Raw genomic sequence first — 22,895 nt, 5'->3', positions numbered from 1 at the left:
AGGCACTCCCTTTGCTCTCCAAGATCCTATAATCTATTATTTAGAAATGTTTCTGAAATTTTTGTGAAGATGAAGTCACAGGAGAGGGGTGAATATACTAAAAACCCCATGCACACAATCACACACACATTACTATTCTTTTTTCTAAATATATTCTCCTGATGTTTTTCTACTGATCATATTTCTAAACCTAGTAAAAGAATTCAGCAGGTGAAATCATAACCTAACTTTAATCATTACAAAACACATGTATGTAATTTTGCAAGGGACTATGATTTTTCATTACATGATGATACATATGACAAATACAAATAACTTATTTTGATCAATTTTACTAATTCTACAAATAAATTATATGTATAATGAATATATATTGTAATCCTATTATAAGATTTCTTATTAAAAGCATTTGGCTATATTGATGTGGTATGTTTAGAAATAAGCTGGACAATTTTTTAATATACAGATTTCCAGCTTCATTCCCAACATTCTGATCCACCAGATCTAAATTGAAGCTTAGAAAGAGGCGTTTTCAACAAGCTCATCACATGGTTCTGACACAAGTATTCCTTGATGCACACTTTGAAAGAACATGATCTAATGAGATATATTATTTACTCTTTCTGAATTCTCTCTTCTAAGCTCAAGGAAACCATTAATAAGATACTTGCAAGTGGGTGATAATTTGCAAGTATCACTTGAAACTTTATGTGATTAAAAGGATCAAAGAGTCAAGGGACAAAAAGAAATCAAGATCAGAAAAACTAGACCAGAATTCTACTGAAGAAGTGACATAAAGATGAAGTGATGAACAAGATGGAAGCCGATGTCCAGGTATGTTGAATGGTCTGGGAGTTGTACAGCAGGTGAATCTGGGAAATCCAAGAAATCAGGTTATAAATATAGTACATATGAAAGAACATTTATTTTTATACAATCATAATGAAATAGTTCCTCAAATGCCTTCTAAAGTAAACACAACTACCATGGGAGAAAAGTGTATTGTAACTATTATTTTATATCAATGTGTGAGCTCTACAGTCTTACCCCACAGGTAAGTGGTGCTGAGGGGCATTGCTCTCTTTGAAAGGTAATGGAACATTTTTAACATGTTCTCTTGAAAAAAAATGCTACTACATGAATAAATATAGTGAATACTCATAAATGAACAGATGCTACTACAGACTGAACAATAAGGTACACAATATTTACATGACATTTTCAATATGTGGACATTTAAAATGACACTTATATTTTCAAAGGAGTCTAGTAAAATTCTAATAATAAGCAAGATCAGGTATTTTCATCCATAATCAACATTCTTTTAAAGATTTATTTTTATTTATTTATTCATACAAGAACTGGGGTATAGGCCAGAGGTGCGGGGGAGTGAGAAGATTCACCAGAGACAGACTGGGGAGCAGAACAGGCAGATGTGCTGAAATACACTGCTGAGGGGAGCAAGGAGAGGTCTGTGGGTCAGCTCCCTGGACAGGGATCAAACTTCTGTCACAGTGGCTGGTGATAACTTGATAGCTCTGAGACTTTAACCCCTGTGCCTCTAGGGACAACCCTGTAGTCAACATTTTATAGTGGTAGTGGGGCTTTAATGGACAGAAAGTAAATGGCTCTCTTTTTTTGCCTAGGTTGAACTTTTAAATATACTTTCAAATGTTTTAAAATATAATTTTAAAATATACTTTCAATATGTTTATTTTTTTAAGATTTATTTATTTATTTATAGAAGAACTGGGATACAGTCCAGAAGCGCAGGAGGGTGAGAGAATTTACCAGAGACAGAGTGGGGAGCAGAACAGGCAGATGACTTAAATACACTGCTGAGGGGAGCTGCAGGCAAGACAGAAGATGTCTGCAGTGCCATGTGGGACTCTCCCTGGCCGGCGGGGAATCGAACCAGCGCTGCAGAGGCTGTGGACAGCTTCACAGTGTGGCACTCAATCTGCTGCACCACGGGGGAGGCCCTGTTTATTGATTTATTTTATAAACTTGGTAGCATCTCAACTGACTTCTATTGAAAACATGCCTTTCTAGACTTTAATTTATGTAATATATTTCTAATGCACACATGTGTAGGTGTCATATTTGAAAATTGCTGAATACCTCTAAATACACACTATTTTGTGTACTTTTTCTCAGTCTCTCAATATTTTTTATTTTAAAAGTATATATTATTTCTTTTCATTTAAACATATTTACAAAGTGCTTATTGTGTTCCAGGCATTTCTCTAAAGGCTTTACATATACTGACATATCTAATTCTTGCAATCTCCCTGAGTAAGGTATGTTTTTAGTCCTCATTTTATAGATGAGGAAACTCAGGCATAGTAAACTTATGTAACTTGTGTAAGATGAGAGCTATTATATCATCAAGTAGGCAAAAGATCTGTACACTTAAAACTATAAGACATTAATTGAAGAAACTGAAGAAGACATATTAATGGTAAGTTCTTTGGTTTCAGAACTCACACTCTATAATACTATCCTGCCTCTCCACCCTTGACAGCAACAGCAAAAGCTCATTGAACAATGTGGAGATGAACATATACTTCTTGTCTAGTCAACAGTATGTATACAGATATTCTTGGACAGATCTTAATCCTCATTCTTTACTTGTCATAGACATGGTCATCTGAATCACTCTGATCAATGAAATATGAGCAGACATGAACTGTGTTACTTCCTGGCATAAATATTTACTTGATTATACTAAATTCTACACTTTCCCTTTATTTTCCATGGATGTACTCTAAGATTAAAGTAGTACAGGATATTAAGCCACCACACATTTGCCCAGCAGAACTGATTTGAGCAAGAAATACATTTTGGGGGTATTAAGCCATTCGGATTGTGGATTTATTTCTTCTTGTAGAATAATATAACCCTGAAGTGGTCAAACAGGAGTAGTTTTTACTTCCAGGGGCTACTTAGCAATGCCTGGAGGTAGTTTTGACTGTCATTAATGAGAAAAGCGTTAACATCTGCATATAATGGGTAAAGGCCAGGATGCATCCAAGCATTCTATCATGCACAGTACAGACACCACAACAAAGAACAGGATCTGGTCCAAACAGTGCTGATTGAGACACCCTGAACTAGCCTATTCTAACATGTTGTTGTTTCAAATAAGCCTAAGAGTGTGTGAATCAGTTATAACAGGCATAACTTGTGATGATCAGTTCCACTAGAATGAAATTGTACCTTAAGCTACACAGTTCAAATTTCTCCTACAAGTGGCAACAAGTGCAGCTTACCTATATACTTTCCACAGAACTTTACTTCATAAACAAAACATTCTTTACCTCCATTCAGAAAAATCTCTTCCTATGTGCTTTCCATTCAAAATCCTTGGGTATTGTTTTTTAAAAACAATCAGCCTCCTACAGCATCTGGTACAAATGCAAATTGCTAGCATCAGCACAAACATACCAGGTTAAGTAAAGCTGGCAACCATGGGAGGGGTACATTTTTTTTCCTGTGACTGACTAGTGTCATTACAATAATTAGGTATGTAAATTCTCAGTGCTTGAATGTGTGTGTATATATTTATAGAATATTTATATATATTTAATGTTCCCTTGCACCCGGGGTATGTTCTTATTTCCATTCTTTCTAAAGCAGTTACACAATGCTGAGTTGTGGAAACCAATGGTTCATTTCAAAAACGGAAAGAATCCAGCCTCTCTCCTTGGGACCAACCCAAAGGAAATGTTCTTGACTTAGCAGCTATTGAATTATACCCAGAGGACTGCTATGAAACTCTGCTTCTGTAGCTTAAAGGAACTAAAGATGTAGGATTTTCATGTATCAAGAATAGGACTTGGCAAACTTTTCTATTAAGGTCTAGATAGTAAATATTTTAGATGTTGTGGGCTGTACAGTCTCTGCCTGAACTACTCTATTGTTTTAGTGCAAAAGCAGTCATAGAAAATTGGTAAATGAATGACTGTGTATGTGTTCCAGTAAAAGTTTATTTATAAAATTAGATGGTAAAGTCAATTTGGCCCCTGAGGAATGGCAATTTGATAACTCCTGATCCAGGGAATATTATCTTCCTGGAGTCAAACCTTGTTAAAGCAATAAATGTTGTGAAAAGAAAGGAACATGCATTAATTTGATTTCTATATATGTATGTAAGAAACTATTTTAGTGATACAATGAACCATCCTACAATGCACTGAAAAAGTCCCCCAAAACAATAAATTATCTGGACTAAACTGTTTAGTGCTGACAATAAAAGACCCTACCTCTGCTACAAAATGTAGTCCAAAAAGTCCAGCACTATCAGCATTAACTGGAAGTATTAAAAAAAAATAGACACTCTCAGGCTCTACCCAAAAGCTTCTGGATCAGAATATGCATTTTAACAAGACCCCTAGATATTTGCCTGCACATTAAAATTTGATACACACAAGTCTACCTTGGTATAACTTATACAAACCCCATGAAGATAGTGATATTACCAGAAAATAAATGAGCATCAGAAAGGTAAAAAAATCATGTTCAAGGTTATCTAACTGATAGGGTTTAAGACAGAACTTGAAGTCATCTTTTGACTTCAGAGGAAAACTCATATTGGCTGTGCCACATTACCTCTCTGAACAAAACCTTAACAAAAAAAAATCTGTAAATCAGTGAAATTTCCACGAGAGTTGATATAGCACCTAATCTAAGAGGTCATGCAAAGTTTTACATATTTTACATATATTAATGAGCCCTTATTACTTTATGCCATTACCTATTCCAATGGAGAAAAAAGACAAATTTTGCTGTCATGAAGAAAATGTCCCTGACCTTCAGGAACCATTCATCATTATTTGTGTAATGACTGTTGGACCCTAAGTGGTGTCCATTAGCAAGAAATGGAAAGATCAAAGTTAGGGTCAGATAGTTTCAAGTTCAAATCCTAATTTTGTTGCATTGACCAATTTACTTAACTCCTCTGAGTTGAGCCTGCCTATCATGCAGTGTTATTGTGAAGATGCAACTGGAAACAATGATTACATATTGCTTTCTGAATAGCCTCATGTGTACTGAATTTCCCTCTCATGGGGGAAAATCATGATTTGAATGTTTCACTCAGTGGAAAGAAGCAACTTCTCTTGGGAGTTTTATTTCAAGATGTAACTCTCTCCCAAACCACTCCCCTATCCTGCACAGTCCAGTGGAAGTACAATGGCCATGTTTGTATCTAAGGGATGACTTTGTAATTCAATAGGAAGTCATGTCTATCTTGCAGTAGGAGTTGGAACATTGGGACATAATTCAGAAAGCCACGACATGATGTAGAGGTATCCTTTATTGGGGCATCTCTATAAAGCCAGGATTAACAAAAATGAGAAAAGAAATGGTTCCTCATATCCCTGTAGAACCAGAGAGAGAAATTCTAGGCACATTCTGTTGGTTATATTGTGGGTAAATCATGGTGAGAAGGGGATATACTCTGTTTCTTTCTCTCTTTTTTTTCTGCTATCCTAGTAAAAGCATAAGGTGATGATGTTGTCAGTGAAAAAAACAAAACAAAACAAAAAAAAAAACAAACCAAGAACATAAGCTGGCTACTTGGGCATCAACAGTCTGTCTGGTTGAGGTTTGAACTCCATATTCAGGAGACCTTTGGATCTGAAGAATATTGAATCTCCTTCAATGAGAGCAAGTGATAGGTCTTATGAGAAATTCTATTTAGGGATGACCCCTCCAGCCAGATGGGTGTGGGCATTCAGGTCCCAAGTGCTCCCTCATGCATCTTTGTCTAGGATTCCTACGTAGGTTAATTAATTTCAAGAATTCTATTTGTTGCACTACAGACATAATTCAAGCATCAGACATGTGACATCTAAGGGTACGATAACTTCCAAAATCTTTCAACGTCAGATAGGTATTTCTCTCCCTGTCATGCATAGCTGTTCAGACTTTCTATGAACAAGAGTCTATAATCTACAAAAGGGTCATTTGCAAATCCTCTCAGGTGGTATTGTGTATTTCTTTAGCAAAAATGAGTTAAGGCATTCACTTACTCATTCACTTGTTCGTGTAACTCATTCACTTCCACATCAAATATCTTTCCAAATATTTGCAATGCCAGGTATGTTGACATGTGTTTGGAATACAAAGATAGACAAAACAGCATCCCGACTACAAAATAATATATTTAGCTCTCATAACTCATATTTCTAGAGGTCAAAGTAAGCATAGATTTAAGTGGTATTTATAAATCAACAGAACTTAGATTATAAATATATATTAAGCATAGATATATATTAAATTTCATTACATATTTAACTATTTAAGTTGAGGGTAGATATGGTAGCCTTAGTAGCTAGAGCAAGATTTATTTCTGATTAGCTTTCTTTCCATTCATCTTTGCTACGAATACATGATATATATTATCAATAAATTCTGTTAAATAAATCATAAATATCTTGACCACTGAACATGTTCTCATTAATACCATACTGCTAATTAATTCCAGTTTCAGATCACCAAGAATTCTACTAGTATATATGAGTTTCTGGCAGAATGCATTCTACCACTTCTTAAATGTCAATAATTAATTCACTTTTCCAATAAACAGAACTATTACCAGTTTCCTCATTTTCTTTTCAGGTGCCTCTTTTGGAATTCCCTCATTTTATTTTTTAATTTTTTTAAAGATTTATTTATACAAGCACTGGGTACAGTCAGAAGCGCAAGAGGGTGAGAGAATTCACCAGAGCCAGAGCGGGGAGCAGAACAGGCAGACTGACGAAATACACTGCTGAGGGCAGCAGCAGCGGGCAAGGCAGAAGAGGTCTGGGTCGCACCATGTGGGACCCTTGCCAGTGGCTGGGGATTGAACCGGCGCTACAGAGGCTGTGGGCAGCTTCGCAGCCCAGCACTCAACAACTGCGCTACCAGGGGAGGCCCTGGAAGTCCCTCATTTTTACAGTGAAGTTTCCACTCACAGTAAATTGGTGGCTGAGTGATGCTATATATACAATATGGAATATCTGTGGAAAGAAAATTAAAATATAATTCTGTTGAAACCATGACCCTTATTATTCAGGCTCATAGCATTACTGAGGATGAAGAAAGTAGCCCAGCAATTACAACATAAAAATGAAAACAAAAACAAAAAAAAAAAACAAGTTTTTTGCCCATGTTTCTCAAACATAGTGAAGGGACACATAGGCTTCATTTAAAAATCACATTCCTGGGCCTCCCCGGTGGCTCAGCGGTTGAGCTCTGGGTTGCAAAGCTGCTCGCAGCCTCTGTAGTACTGGTTTGATCCCTGCCGGCCACTGGGCAAGAGTCCCACATGGCGCGCAGACCTCTCCTGCTGTGCCCGCTGCTCCCCTCAGCAGTGTGTTTCGTTGGTCTGCCTGTTCTGTTCCCTGCTCTGGCTCTTGTGAATTCTCTCACCCTCCCACATTTCTGACTGTACCCAGTACTTGTATAAATAAATAAATAAATCTAAAAAAATAAATAAAAATCACATTCCTTTTGTATTTACTTCATTTGTGCAACTTTCTGATTCCTCTGTCTTCATGACTCCAGCCCCCAAAAAATCCCAGCTAGCCTTAGCCATGTACTCCTTGCTTTTTATCGCTCCCTATTTTGCTGGCTACTCTATTGTAATTATATTTCCTTTTATCTATATTCTGAATGCTTTTTCTCCACTCCCTTCATTAAAAAAAAAAGAAATACATAGTATGATATGGGGGGGTGGAGCAGGTGGGTCAGTGGAGGATAATAAAGGAGACAAAGTTGAACCTAATTTGGAGACCAGAAGAAACAAAGATAGAGAATATCACTGTTCCGTTCCGTAACAAAAACACATTTTTAAAACCCTAAGAAATGTTTCCATTTAATTAAGGATTCTGGAATAACAGTGGGCAGATGTTTGGTGACATTTGAAAATTACAAGTTTAATGAATCACTAGTACTATTACATAACTACCTGGCCCAGTTCATTGCCCATATTTTGAGTTTTCTCTAGTTCAAATTAAAGGTATGTTATCATAAGAATTCCTACTACCCATGCTTCAGGGTACTTATTCAATCCAAGTGGTTAGACTTAATCACACTGATGATGAGGAAACAACACTGGAAAATGGAGCAAGGATTAACACAAAATAAATTTGTCTTAAAAGACATTTAACCCCATTCTCAGGTGTAGAGGTGTTCTGATCACCATCGCTGGCTGGACTGAATAGTCCCCAGATGGCCATATTTCCTGAGACATGGCAAGTTGTCTACCTACTCTGATTGCTTTCCACCAGATAAAAGCATTTCAGTGGCCTCTCACTACAATTATTTCACTGACCACATAGTAGTTTGTCATTGGGAAGCACTTATTTTCAGTTATAAAATCTTCATGAAATCTCAGCATCCAGTTCTGTTGGCAAACACACACACACACACACACACACACACACACACACCTTTTCTGGGTGCAGAAAAGTCACACACTCTCCAAGTAGTAACCCTTTTTCTCTCTGTGTCTCCTGATATTCTTTGGAATACTCTTCCAATTCAGAGTATTCCCCATTTTCTTGTGTTAAGATAATACAAGACTTCTTGTTCAAGAAAAGTCTACCATATTTTTGCTGTATGAAGTAGCCTCCATACATATCTGTTATTTCTATCCCAAACTTTCAATATCAATCCATCTTAAAAGTCTTCAGGATTATCTCAAATCTTGGGAAAACAGTGGCTACTTAATGCATGTTGGTAGAACTGGACAGAAATTACAATTAAGATGGCAATTCTGGAAATGCTATATACCTTGATAGCTAATAATAAATAGGCATAGCTGTTGGCATTTTCCCAATAGTTCATAGACTTTGTGGAGTAGCAGGGACATACATTAGGAACTATATTCCAAGTTTTCAATCCTATAATGTAGATGTGAGCCTCTAAGCAATGTTCACAGAGATCAGGGGATGATTCCTAACAGAGAGTAGATGAGATAAGCATGTTTTCCATAGAAGAGGTCATTTGTGGCCAAACAGGCATATGAAAAAATGTTCAACATCACTTGTAATCAGGGAAATACAAATCAAAACTACAATGAAATACCATCTTACACCAGTGAGAATGGCACATATCAAAAAAAACTAGTTACAACTAATGTTGGGCCAGGACGTGGAGAAAAAGGAACTCTCCTGCACTGCTAGTGGGAGTGAAAACTGGTCCAACCACTATGGAAAGCTGTATGGAGATTCCTCAACCTGCTAAAGATGGAGCTTCCATATGACGCAGCAATTCCATTCCTAGGTATTTACCCAAAGGACACAGAAACATTAATTCAAAAGGGCACCTGCACCCCTATGTTTATAGCAGCACTATTTACAATAGCTAAGCTATGGAAACAACCCAAATGCCCAAAAATAGATGACTGGATCATATACACCATGGAATATTACTCAGCAATCAAAAAAGATAAACTCATGCAATTTGCAGCAACATGGATGAAGCTGGAAGGGATCATGCTCAGTGAAATAAGCCAAAACGAAAAAGAAAAATACCAGATGGTCTCACTCATAGCAGGAATTTAGAAAACCTAAATAAGGGACCAGGAAAAAGACTAATTATAATAAAGTAAAAATCAAAATCAACAAGCAACTATGAACCAGAGACACACTACAGTGGGTGGGGTATGGGGGAAGGGTGGTAGGAATTGTATGGGGACTATAACCAAGATGAAAATACATACACTGTGCAAGAATTAAAAATGATGTAAAATATATAAAATAAAATTTAAAAATATGAACAACAACAAAAAACAAAAATCAAAAAAATCAAAATCAACAAGCAACTATAAACCAGAGACACGCTACTGGGGGGATGAAGGAGTAGGATCAAAACAAGGAGGGGTGGGAATTGTATGGGGACTTATAACCAAGATGAAAATGCATACATTGTGCAAAAATGAAAAATGATGTAAAAAATATATAAAATTAAAAAATAATAATTAAAAATAAATTAAAATGAATTTTAAAAAAGGAAAAGAGAAGTCATTTGTGATGGACTTTGAAGTTGAAGCTGCTTTTTGGTGGGGTGAAAGGGCCGACAATGGACATGGGAAGCATGGAAAGAAAATGGTTTGGAGAGAGGATGCAGTGTGAACAGGCTTTAATACATTAATGAATAGACTCTGTGAAGATAACAACAACCTGGGAGTGTTGCTGTCTGGATTGCATATGTTAAAAGGCCCTAAAGGCCACTTTACAGCAATTGGTACAAAGAAGAGGATGAGTGAATATGGGTGTAAATTCACAAGTCTGGCTTCTTCCCATATCCATGAACTCCTCAGGCTATAAGTTCTCAATATTAAACAAAGGGCCAGTGAAATTCTAGATCTACCCAGTCTTTAAAGACCTGGCTTAAATTGAATCCTGGTAAAACCAGAGAAGCTATGGCAAATCACAAAGGCTTCTTTTAAAGAACACCAGGTTTGAAGCATGGGATTGAATTGAAATATAGCAAATCATTGAAAAACAGAACACTGAAATAACTGGCACTTCAGCAAAAAGAAAGGAATTCAGTTATGTAAGCAAAAAATTAAAAAAAAACAACAACAAAGATTTAAAAATAAGACATTGGAGGGAGGAAAGTTGTATCTAATGTGTGTATCATGACCCTTTAATAATTATTTCTTGCAGACTAGATACTTACAGTGCATTTATTTAAATGTCTATAATAAGAGAAAATACATTTTGCTCTATAGCTTCTTAGCCAATGGAATATGCTTGTTCAATTTTTTTATCACATGTAGTTCATGTACATATATATATATATATTATTGAGATAAATATTCAGAAAATGAGAGTCTTCGTATAGTTATTTCAGACCCTTACCATCTAAAATTGCATATTAGGATGAACACATTATGCAGCTGATATTATCTTCTTAGCTTTGTAATTCTGATGCCTTTAAAGACCCAAGTATATGCAGTAGTAGAGCTCATTTCTTTTCAGTCAGTTTTCATTATTCTACTCAGTGTCCTTGGAAAATAAAGTGCCCCTTTTATATGGATTTAAATGTATACTCAGAATAGAAAATGCATGTATATTCTGTGGAAACAAATAACATCTTGCAGTTAAATACATTTCTTTGTTACTATATTTCCCGCATAAGTACAAACATAAATTTTGTTTTAAAAATATCCCTCCATAAATGGTTTTTTTTTTAAACCTATAGTATAGGCGAGAATCAGAGTGAAAAGATTTCTCCACAAAATGTTCTTTATTCAAAGGCAATGAGGTATATATGCAGTTATTTTGCCACACTGTTTTACAAGACTTATGTTTTTATTCCATCTCCATGAACTTCATGAAAATACTTTGCTTGGTGTAAAGAAAACCCTGATTTTATGCTTGGAAGAATTTTATCAAATATTTATATACACAAAGTTATTCAAGCTATACATCCACATATCATTAATACACATTCATGCACACACACACACACACTCACACACTCACTACTTACACATCCTGATCTAGATAAGTAGCTGAAAGCTATTTCACATGAATTATCCAAGAGGACATTGTTTCGTACACTAAAGGCAACCTTTGCATACTTCTTTCAAATCAAAAATGGACATTTATTTTCTAGCAGTAGGCATTCCAGAAAAAAAAAAATAAACTTTGTACCTTCTACCAGTCCAATATTTTCTAATTTAACACCTGAATTTAATCACCTGGTAAATAACTAGTTAATGCAAGGGAAAGACCTTTCTAGGTTCATGCATGAAAAAAAATACAAATTAAATTGTTGATGAAATAAATGGTTGAAAGTATGAGAAAACTGTGATATTTAGGTAAGAGTAAGGACTTTAAAGATATGTGAATATTTATGCAGGTGACTTATGCTATTATGTCCTCTCACCTACTAAGTTAGTGGTGCTTAAAATATAGTCTCAAGAGCAGCAGCCTTAGAATCTAGGGGGAATTTATGAAAAATGCAAGGCTTTGGACTCTGCAGCGGGCCTACAGAATGAAAAGTTCTAAGTGTAGGCTCAAGCCACCTGTGCTATCAGAACTCCAATTCTGAGATGCCCTAAATTTGGAACCAATGCTTTAGTCCCACCCCAGAGGCCACTAAAGATAGTTCGAACGTGTCAGTAATTCAGAGGACTTCCTATAAAGACCTCTTTAATAAATACATTTGACCCAAATCCCTGCTTAGGCCTGCTTTTAAAACAGTGCACACTGTTGGTGGGAGTGCAACTGGTCCAACCACTATGGAGAGCTGTGTGGAGATTTCTGGACCTACTAACATAGAGCTTCATATGATCCAGCAATTCCACTCCTGGTATTTACCCAAAGGACACAGAACATCAATTCCAAGAGCACTGCACTCCTATGTTTATAGCAGCACTGTTTACAATAGCTAAGCTTTGGAAACACCCAAATGCCAAAAATAGATGACTGGATCAAGAAGATGTGTACATATATCCATGGAATATTACTCAGCATTCAAAAAAGATAAACACATGCAATTTGCAGCAACATGGATGGCACTGGAAGGGATCATGCTCAGCGAAATAAGCAAAAAGAAAAGAAAAATACGGATGGTCTCACTCATAGCAGGAATCTAGAAAACTTAAATAAGGGACAGGAAAATGAATATAAGAAAGTGAAAATCAAATCAACAAAAAACTATGAACAGAGACACTTTTGGGGGGTGGGGAGCGGGAGGGGAAGGATTGGGTCAGAATGGGGCGTTTGCAATTGTATGGAAATATAAAAATAAAATTTAATATTTAAAAAAAAAAAATAAAACAGTGAACAAAGAATACTAAAATAGAACTCAGGATAGTGCCAATGAACAGTGTCCAAGGTGGGGGACAGGTCACTGTCAGTTCATTCTCACCCATGCACATGATTGCAAGATCACTCAGGCTCAGGGACCTACAATAATAGGGTTTATTTAACAAACAGGAGATTGAGGAAAATGAACTAGTTTCTGAGGCCACAAGTTGCCAACTGACTCACCCCAGAGTGTTTGCAGTACCCAGAAGTCCTAAACAAAGGTTGTTCATGGAACATGAACTAACACTGCAGCAGCCATAGGCACAGTCCAAAGATTGGTCCAGAGCTGGACCAGACACTGATGGACTCAACAGCACCAGGTGGTGTTGCCAGAGAACCAGAGGCTGTGTACAGCTCTTTGAGAGTTGTTGGAATACACCAATAGTGAACAACTTTGAGACACAAGGCTAAAGCCAACTATGCTCCTTGCAGGCAATCTCAGAGTCAGGGTCAGAGGTAGGTGGAGCAGCAGGGTTTCTGCAAAGTTCTATGGAAATCTGGACATCTGAAGACTATGGAGGTCTGGTGAATCCCACTGAGGTTGCCTGCTTGATCCTTCTCTCTCTTTAGAGGCCATCTGCTGAATCCTTCTTCAAAGGTGGTCCAACGAATCCTTCTCACTTTGAGGTTAGTTGTTGACTGACTCAAGCTGGCCCTTGATCTGCCTTATATCCTCTTCAGGGTCACCCACCCTACAAGCCTGATTGGACCATTTTAATAATAAACATCTGATTGGACCATTTAGCACCAATCAGCTTACTTTCTATTTTTAATTTGAATAATTAACTCAAGGTTGAGTGACAGCTGGAGAGTTCAAACCTGATTGGTTCATTTTCCTCAAACTTGATTGGTCCATTTAGGATCCTGGGGTCAGATATAAAAGGAAAAATCCTGGGCTCTGCCCAGACCAGTGTGCACTCAGGTTAGGGCAGGCTTGTGGGCTTGTGGACTCCAGGGAGTCATGTCCATAGTCTATCTCTGTGGGGTTTTGCCAAATTAAGGCAATGTACTTAGATTAAGTGAGCACACACAGACCTATTCCTAACGTGTGCTTTAAATTAAAATGTATTTTCACATATTTATTTTACTTACTCAAACATGAGCTCTGTAGGGACAGAGAATATAAAGTATAACTTATCTTTATAACTCATGTCCTTAGGGAATGATTGGCAAGTAATAGTTGTTCGAGGAATGTTTGTGAAATTAATGTATAAATTGATAAAATCAATATTTTTCACAATATTGGTAATAAGTATATAAAAAACTGTAGCTGAATCAAATGCTTACAATGGCCAATAAACAGTTATAACAAAACTATAATCTGAGAAATATATATATAAATCATGTCATGATTAAATAATATGTAAACTATTTTTGAGAATTTACAATTAACTATATGTGTAGAGGGATTCTGGTCTTATGTATTGTTGCATTTGACACTGATCATAGTTTTGTACTCATATTGAAACATTTATTGCTACAAATATTAAGTGTTTGAAATATTTATAAGTTATTTTTCACAAAAGAACTGAGATTTCAAGGTTAAAATCATTTATCTGTATGGAGAGAAGATTTAAATGAAAATATTTCCAAATTCTCAATGTGGATGAAGGTCATGGTAACACTGTTATATCAAAGAAAAAAATAAGCTGAAATTATTTTGTCTAAATGGGAATGTCCTCAGTGTGAGAAGCTATTTCTTTCTGCAGTAGAGTTTGTATGGCACAAATCTCCATTTGCTAGCTACTAGTTTTTTATTTTTATAACACTTTAAATGGGTATAGTAATTTATAGCTGGTACCACAATATCTCTCTTAGGGAGATATATCTTAAGAAGAAAAGTATCATTACCTATATTTCTTTCTTGCATTAATTTTCCTTTGGTTATTACAAACATTAAAGGGAAATATATGAGCAGTATAATTATCATACTTAATACTTTCGAGAAATACTGTATATTGAATTTGAAATGGGCTAGGGAACTTATTTGACAATTGCAAAAACTTGCAGAGTTCCACCAAATCTATTTTTTAAGTATATAAAATAAACTGAAACAATTCTTTCTAGTGAAACTTGGGAAGGTGGAAGTCTCAATTATTGAAAGATAATATCCTAGGCTCTTGTGTAGAGTTGTTTCAGGGAGAAGGAACATAAAGAGGCCAACAAGATTCCTGATTTGGGGTGTATTATATTTAATTCCTCCCCTATTTCCATTTCACTGCATCATCCCTCATTCTTTTACTCATCTTCCTTGTATCCCTGTTAGAAAGCATGAAGTCCTACCTCTCTGAGTATCCTTCTATATTTTTCCACCAACAGACAGATTTTCTTCTTACCCAAGTACCTAGAAATGACTTGATCCTGTATTACCCTTTTGTTTAAAAAGCAATGGGAAAGTTGTCATGTGATAGAAAAATTGCTGTTAAGAGTACAATTTTAATGGTTCCACATTACAACAGCAACTGGTAATCATGTGATATAAACTAAGCTTTTTATATTAAAACCTTGTAAATATTTAAGTGTATAAAATCATCACGTTGTTACATGCTATATGTCAATTACATCTCCATAAATCTGGGGAAAAGTCAGACTTTAAAACAAACAAAAACAAAAGAATTTACAGGGTTTCAATCTATCATTTCCTTATTGGCGATCGTTCTAACCAAAATTAGGATGTCCTATTTACATAGTATTCATGCTTAATAAATATTAAATTAAAAAGAAAACTGTCATAACTATGGGGTTGGAAAGCTGAATCATAAAGAAATTTACACCAGTGCTTCTTTTTAATAACAGAATTCTACCGCAAAAATTTTTTGCAGAGAGAAAAAACAAGTAGCAATTTTCTTAACTTCTCACTTGCTGGCCCAGTCTCTTTTTCATTGGGGAATATCAGAAATTCTTTGTTTTGTCGATTGGAGAGTTGAATTTTTCCAATTTAGCACTTGCTGTAAAAGATCATACTTTGAGCCCGAAACTGAACTGTAAGTTTTGAGGTGATGCATGTTCTGAATTATTTTTCTTCCTTCACACAGAACCACTGAGGAAACTTACACCAAAGGATTGAAGTTAAACAAAACAAAACATGTCCTCCCCTGGAAAACAAATGATGTGGGAAAAACACCTCCCCTTTGGTGAAGCTACTGTAAATTAAAAAGAAAGATCCCAGTGTGCAGTTGGTGATGTTTTGTCACAAAAACAGGGAAATTCTATCTAGTCTCTTGACTGAGTAAAAGAACAAATGTAGAACTTACAAAGCATTTTAGAAAGTGGGAGGCCAGAAATTTTACAGGTGAATATAAAGATGGTAGCCAATAACTCTCAGTGGGCTGGGGGTAAGCTTTACGAAGTAACAGAGGGTGAATCTATGGTTTTCACATAATCATCAATTAATGGAACATCTGATTAAAAGTCACAGACCAGATGAAGTAATATGACAGACAGCGACCTCATGTTCAGAGCAGTAGGATTATCAAGATCAGAATAAAATTGACTTCACCATCTTCAAAGGAACAAAAAGCCGATGTATGGTGAGAAGGCTTTAGACTCAAAAGTGATTTTTTTTAATAAGAATTAGTTGATCATGGTATAATGCAATTGTTCCTTTATTTGTTGTTATTTTTAAAGATTTATTTATATATACAAGAAGTGGGGTACAGTCAGAGGCGTGGGAGGGTGAGAGAATTCACCAGAGACAGAGTGGGGAGCAGAACAGGTAGATGGACCAAGGACACTGCTGAGGGCAGCAATGGGGGAGGCAGGAGAGGTCTGCCACGCCATGTGGATATCTCCCTGGCTGGCTGGGAATTGAACCCGTGCTGCAGAGGCTGTGGACAGCTTCACAGTGCGGTGCTCAACCCGCTGCACCACCTGGGAGGCCCTGTTGTTGTTTTTTCAACCCTTCTAGTAAAGACTTCGTTAGAGTACATAATGTTAGCTTAAGCTTTTTATGAAGAACACAAGTTTTGTGGTGAGTGTATTCATTCTCTCTGGTGCAAGTGTGAAGGGCAACTACAAAAGAAGTTGATTCAAATTTATCTAAAATAAAATCAATGGGAACTTCTGAATAACTTTGAAGGAAGTGACCAGTGACCAGCTATTACTGTGTTTGGTAACTGAGTTTATTCATCCGTCTTTTTCTTAGTTCTTGTAAACTTATTTACAGAACTAGACAAAAGGTTAGATGACTTCAGTGAGTCAACCAAAGCAGTTCAAATAATTTAGAACTAAAAGCCTGCTTTCATACGATGACAGAGTAATTGCTGTGGTAACATTTGTGTAACCAAAATGATTAGCTAATTTTTCTTTGCTGAAATATCACCCATGTAATTAGTATAAGACAAAATTTCTGTAGCATGGAAGAAACCAAAGGGACTGCAAGTACCTGGAAGAGTCTGGATTACACAACAATTTGAACAGCTTTTAGTGAATTTTACAAATAGTCTCATTATTTAATAATTCCTTTGTTATTTCCAGGTATCAGGTTTAAAAAATGGATACCAGGTTTAAAAAATTTTGACTTCCAATCGTTCAGGTAATTCCTAATGTGTTTCTCTTTTTACTAATAGAGGGCATATAATACAAATATCTGAGATAGCCAGTTTTCCAAGGTGATTAGCTATAATTCTACGCCAAAGCAAAGGAAACTGATATTTTAATTAACTTGTACAGCCTGATCTTGAATAAAGATGTACAGTTTTCATTAGCATTTTAGACATTTTTAAAATTTCTTAAAACCATACATCCAATTACTATATTCTAGGAAATACAGGGTCTCAAATACTCCCAACAGTGAAGAGATGTCTGGACCCCAGAGAACAATTAATAGTAACAATAGTTGCAAAAACAGGAAAGTCCAGTCAAAATCAACCTTAATTAGGTCTTTACTGAACTTCAGAATACAATTTATTTTTCTAATAAACAGTACATTTTAATATATTTGGCATTTTATTGTTCTACTTACCTTTCAGTTGTACAGTTTTATTTTATTAAGCTATGATATTTTTAGCCTACAGAACAGTTACCTCCCTACCTAGGGTACATCCCCAGCAGCAATTACTTCTTTAATTAGCTTTGACTCATTAATCTCTGCCTTTTCTACTTTGCTATCAAGTGGAGGGGGACTTTCTACCCACTTGAACATAATAAAAATATCACAATAAGTTTCTCTTCATCTCTTCACCTTTTTAAATTAAAAAAAATAGTTTTTTTTTTAAATTTGAGAAAATCTAGGTTCATAGCAAAATATAGTGCCAAGCCCAGAGATTTCCTATGTAGATACTGTTCTCATTTACAGAGTGGCTGGTTCCTCCACTAGCAACATCACTGACCGAAGACCAGAGAGATACTTTTGTTTCAGTTGAAACATCTTGATCATCTGTTGTCCATAACTTACATGAGGGTGCACACTTGGTAACGTACTTTCTAATGGATTTGGAAAAAATTATATGTATCCATGAAACTTTGCCCTGGTGACATATAGCATATGCCTTTTTTGTGAGCTTACTGTTAAGGTATTTGACACATTTTTTAATTGGGTTGATTGTTTTCTCATTGCTGAGTTTCAAGATTTCTTTGTAGATTTTAAATAACAGTTCTTTATCATGTTTTGCAAATATGTTCTTCCAGTGTGTCTTTCCCCCCTCATTCTCTTGACAGTGTCTTTCATAGAGCAGACATTATTAATTTTAATGAAATTCAATTTATCAATTCTTTCATGTCATGGGCTGTGCCTTTGGGGTCCAATCCATATCCAGTATCATTCATGATCACCTGTCTTTTCTCCTAGGTTATCTTCTAGGACTTTTATAGTTTATCTTACATAGAGGCATATGATCCATTTTGAGTCAAAATATGTGAAAAATATAAAGTCTGTGTTTAGATTCATGTATTTATTTTTTGGTATGTGGATGTCTAGCATATTTGTAGAAAAATAAGGAGCACAAATCAAACCACTTTTGAAAAGGAATGGAAACAGAAAGAGAGGAAACGAGAAATGACAAGCAGTATTTCCACTCACAAAAAATATAAATGTCATTAACAATTGTCTTTGCGTTCATTAATGGAAAGTACTTAGTGGCCATTCCAAAGAGTTTTGAGGTTAAAACCTATAGATATTCCCATGATCTGCTCACAAATGAGACAGACAACTACATGTATATTGGAGAGCCTGGAATAATCCTCTTTCTCTTTCTTCCCTCTACACATCTCTACTCTCTCTGGTGATTTCTTTTTGGAGGTACTATGGAAAGTAGTAAAAAGGTAATTTTTTAAAAGGTAGAAATTCTAAAAAAATAATTGTAATATTCTTTGTGAAAATAATGCAAATAAATTCTTCTGCATATTATGTGAAAACACATGGCACCTTGTGGGTGGAGAACTGATCCATGTTTTATAACGCTTAAAACTTCCAACTCTTGGGCCTCCCCGGTGGCGCAACGGTTGAGTGCTGGGTTGCGAACTGCCCGCAGCTTCTGCAGCGCCGGTTCGATCCCCTGCTGTTCCTCGGCCACCAGAGGAGGGTCCCGCATGGCGCGCAGACCTCTCCTGCCGCCTGCTACTCCCCTCAGCAGTGTACTTCGGTCCCTCTGCCTGCTCTGCTCCCTGCTCTGCTCCCTGCTCCCTGCTCTGGCTCTGGTGAATTCTCTCACCCTCCCGCGCTTCTCACTGTACCCAGTGCTTGTATAAATAAATAAATCTTAAAAAAAAAAAGAATCTATTAAAAAAAACAAACTTCCAACTCTTTCAAGTGAAATGTGTGATCTTGTTTTACAGAAGAGGAAATGTTTGTGAGGCTAAATAAGTAGGGTAGGTTCATGCTGGTCGTATGGTTATTAAGTGACACAATCAGTATTCCAGGGCAGATTTCTCTGTCCTCAGTCCCTCATCCCAGAGGGAATTCTGCATTTCTGTTCACTGACACTTACAGTTGCAGAGTTTGCATAACATTTCATGCCTTTGGAAAGTTTGAAAATATTCCTCCAGGCCTGCAGCTATCAAGTGTTATGACCAGGATACAGTACCCAGGATGAAGCCTGCGAAACAGCACTTGTGCATGGTAAAGGCGGCTGGAGCCAGGCTTCATGCACTTGTGCACACATGTGGCTTGCAAGAATCAGTTGGCAAACAGAGAAATCAAGTTTTAGACAGTCAAGATCAATAACTGAAATGGGATCACTGGCATTCAAACAAACCCCACTGTATCTCCATTACTCCATTACATATGCCTGCCATTGCAACTTGTGTCTTCTTAGGCTGTTCTGGCATTCTCTTGACTCCCTTATGCCATTTTGCTGTTCATTAAAATGTATGGGAAAAAATGAGAAACCATTGTGCTACAAGTTCAACTGCTGATATTTTCTTCTTTTGACAAGTCCTGATTTGTTTTCTAACACGGTCACATAAGTTCTAGTTATTTTTTTCTGTCCATTTTCTCACTTTAAAATGAACTATAGAATTTTTCCATCAGAGTATTGATTTTTGCTTTTTAAAAGGATTGTCTGTTCCATATTCCACCTGATCAATTCAGACCATTTTGCATGAGAATGTTTTCCTTTTTCTTACCACATAAATTGCGTTTGTTTGTATTTCATTTTCAATTTTTTGTCATTTGCGGAGCATTTAATTATATCCCCAGAGATTGTTCTGAAAGGTGTTGGTTTGCTTTTAAAAAAAAGGCAGGCCCCCTGACAAGTTCAATTTATTTTTATGATGTGCATTTTTTGTGTTGACTGTGTTGTACCAGACATCATAGACAGAGCTGAAGTTAAAAAAATAAAAACCATTATTAATTAAAGTGAAAATAAAATCATGAATATTATTATAAGTAATTACATTAAGTTGTCACCAAATACCACACATTATGCAAAAGAATTTATTATTCGCTAAGTAATGATAATAATAATAATAAAGCATTTATTGAATGTTTATGCTCTAGGGAATTTCTACATGGCTTATATGAAGAATGTATATCATCCTCAGAAATATCCTATGATATGATATAGGTACTATAATTATTCCCATTTCCACATGAGAAGCTAATGTAAAAAGGAAACTAATTGATGTGATCACAGTTGGTAGGTAACAGGGCCAAGATGTGAAGCTCTGAAAAATTATATTTTCTATGTTTTGTTATTGTTGTCATATATATTTTGTTTTACTATCTAGAAAGCAAATATAGAGCAAAGTCTACCAAGGGATATTTAAATTCCCACTTATCTACAAAGTTTGCCTAGAAAGTTACCTAGAAATTTCAACCCCGCCCCCACCCCCTTCCAGGATCAAACTGAGCAGATGATTAAAAAAAAAAAAAAAAAAAGCCTCAAGAACATTAATTCACTGCTGCTGTTCTCTGGCCTCATAGGTGTTTTAAGACACCATGTACACTGGTTTTAGATAGGCAGTTAGAGTGACAACGCAAATAGGAGTAAGAAATTCAGCTTTCACCCAGATATTTTTTCCTGATTTTTGCCTTAAAGTGGTATCTTGTTTACTCTCAAACACTTGCCTTTAAAGTTTTCCGTGTCCCATGTCAGGCATTATACTATTTGACAAACTACCATAATTATGAAGACTTTGTGCCCTGACCTAGCTGATATTTTAATATTTTTAAAATTGTAGGGACCTCCCTGGTGGTGCAGCGGGTTGTGTGCAGTGCTGTGAAGCTGTCAGCAGCCTCTGCAGTGTGGGTTCGATTCCGGCTGGCCAGCAAGAATCCCACATGGTTCAGCAGATCTCTCCTGTCTTGCCCACTGCTCCCCTCAGCAATGTATTTCATCAGTCTGCCTGTTCTGCTACTTGCTCTGTCTCTGGTGAATCCTCTCACCCTCCTGCGCATTTGGCCTATACCCCAGCTCTTATATAAAAATAAATAAATAAATTAAATAAATAAATAAATAAATAAAATTGTCTTTAACACAGTTCTTTCTGGGGTCTCTGTTAGAAAAGTCACTTGAAAATAGTAAATATTCTTTGTCTCTGGTTTACCAGTATCCTTCAATGTCCTTCTCAGAGTAGGAACTCAGTAAATGTTTGTTGAGATGAATTAAAATAAACTGACTCCAAAAAAGATTACAGCTCCCCTAAATTACTGTCAAACATTCATTAAAGTTACACTAGTCAGGAGGCTTGAGGGTCTGGTCAGGTAGTTGAGAAATTTAATTTTATTCAAGTTATTTATTATGTCTTTTATCATTTTTCCTCACTTTTTATTCCCAATCCTTCTTGTTGAACTTAGTCATGATAAAATGAGCATACAGTATATAGAGAATTCAGGCTAAATATTACATTGTTTAAAAATAGAATTTCAGGTTGCTTATAACATATAAACAGCACATCAGAAGAAGTGACAAATTATGGGAAAACAAAGTGAAAATAATTGAAAATGAAGCCCAAAGACAAGGCTTATAACTATCTGATGTCATAATATGTAATACATGATATGTAAGAGAAGTAGGGTCATTGCTTATAATAAAATCCATAGGAAATTCCTCCCAGTGGGCCCTAGAAAAGCTAGCATTATAGTGAGGAGTATTTGTAACAATATTCTTTTACTAAATGGAACAACCAATCGAACTCCATAGAGGCACTCTCCACTCTTCACCTGCTCTGTGTCCTTGGAGACTGACCTCCTTGGATTTATCATCTCTTTCCTCCCAAAAATAATACCCAGTCTCTCCAGTTCCTTACTGTAATGTCCTAGAAGGAGGGTAAAAGCACAATGCCAGGGTAATTCACCAAACACAATGATTCTCTTTTGTGCATGGATCTCTGATAATTCGTAATAATAGATGGCACAATGTGCACTATCTCTAAAATGGATGAACTATGGTCTTTTCAACATTAAATACAAATATTCTAAGTTGTACAAAGCAATATGCCAGAAGTAGATGTGCCACAGGACCAACAAATCTTGTATAAAACACTGTTTTCTCTCAACTGTATGTGTTTTTTAAGTTTTGTGTTCTGTTACATAATTGTAGAAATAAAAGCTATTTGTACCTTTTTGTGTTGACATAACATTGGATTTATTTTTTTCATACTGGTTGCTGTTGTAATTCACAGGAGGTTACTGGATAT

General features: G+C 36.0%; 1 long non-coding RNA gene across 2 annotated transcripts in view; it reads right to left on the bottom strand.

The window, feature by feature from the left end:
- Window positions 1-636: 636 nt before the first annotated feature.
- The window catches only part of LOC119232338 (uncharacterized), a 73,253-nt gene continuing 50,994 nt past the window's right edge, over window positions 637-22,895 (bottom strand). Inside the window, exon 4 of one of the 2 annotated variants that reach the window (XR_008549542.1) lies at window positions 637-872. This is a non-coding gene — a long non-coding RNA (uncharacterized LOC119232338). Of the gene's footprint in view, window positions 873-20,503; window positions 20,578-22,895 lie in introns of those variants that run through there. The other variant, XR_005122048.2, reaches the window with a different exon arrangement.

This window comes from Talpa occidentalis, unplaced genomic scaffold (genome assembly GCF_014898055.3).
Source record: "Talpa occidentalis isolate TD23 unplaced genomic scaffold, MPIMG_talOcc4v2.1 talOcc4.7, whole genome shotgun sequence".
Lineage (NCBI taxonomy): Eukaryota > Metazoa > Chordata > Mammalia > Eulipotyphla > Talpidae > Talpa > Talpa occidentalis.
This window is presented reverse-complemented; position numbering and strand designations above follow the sequence as displayed.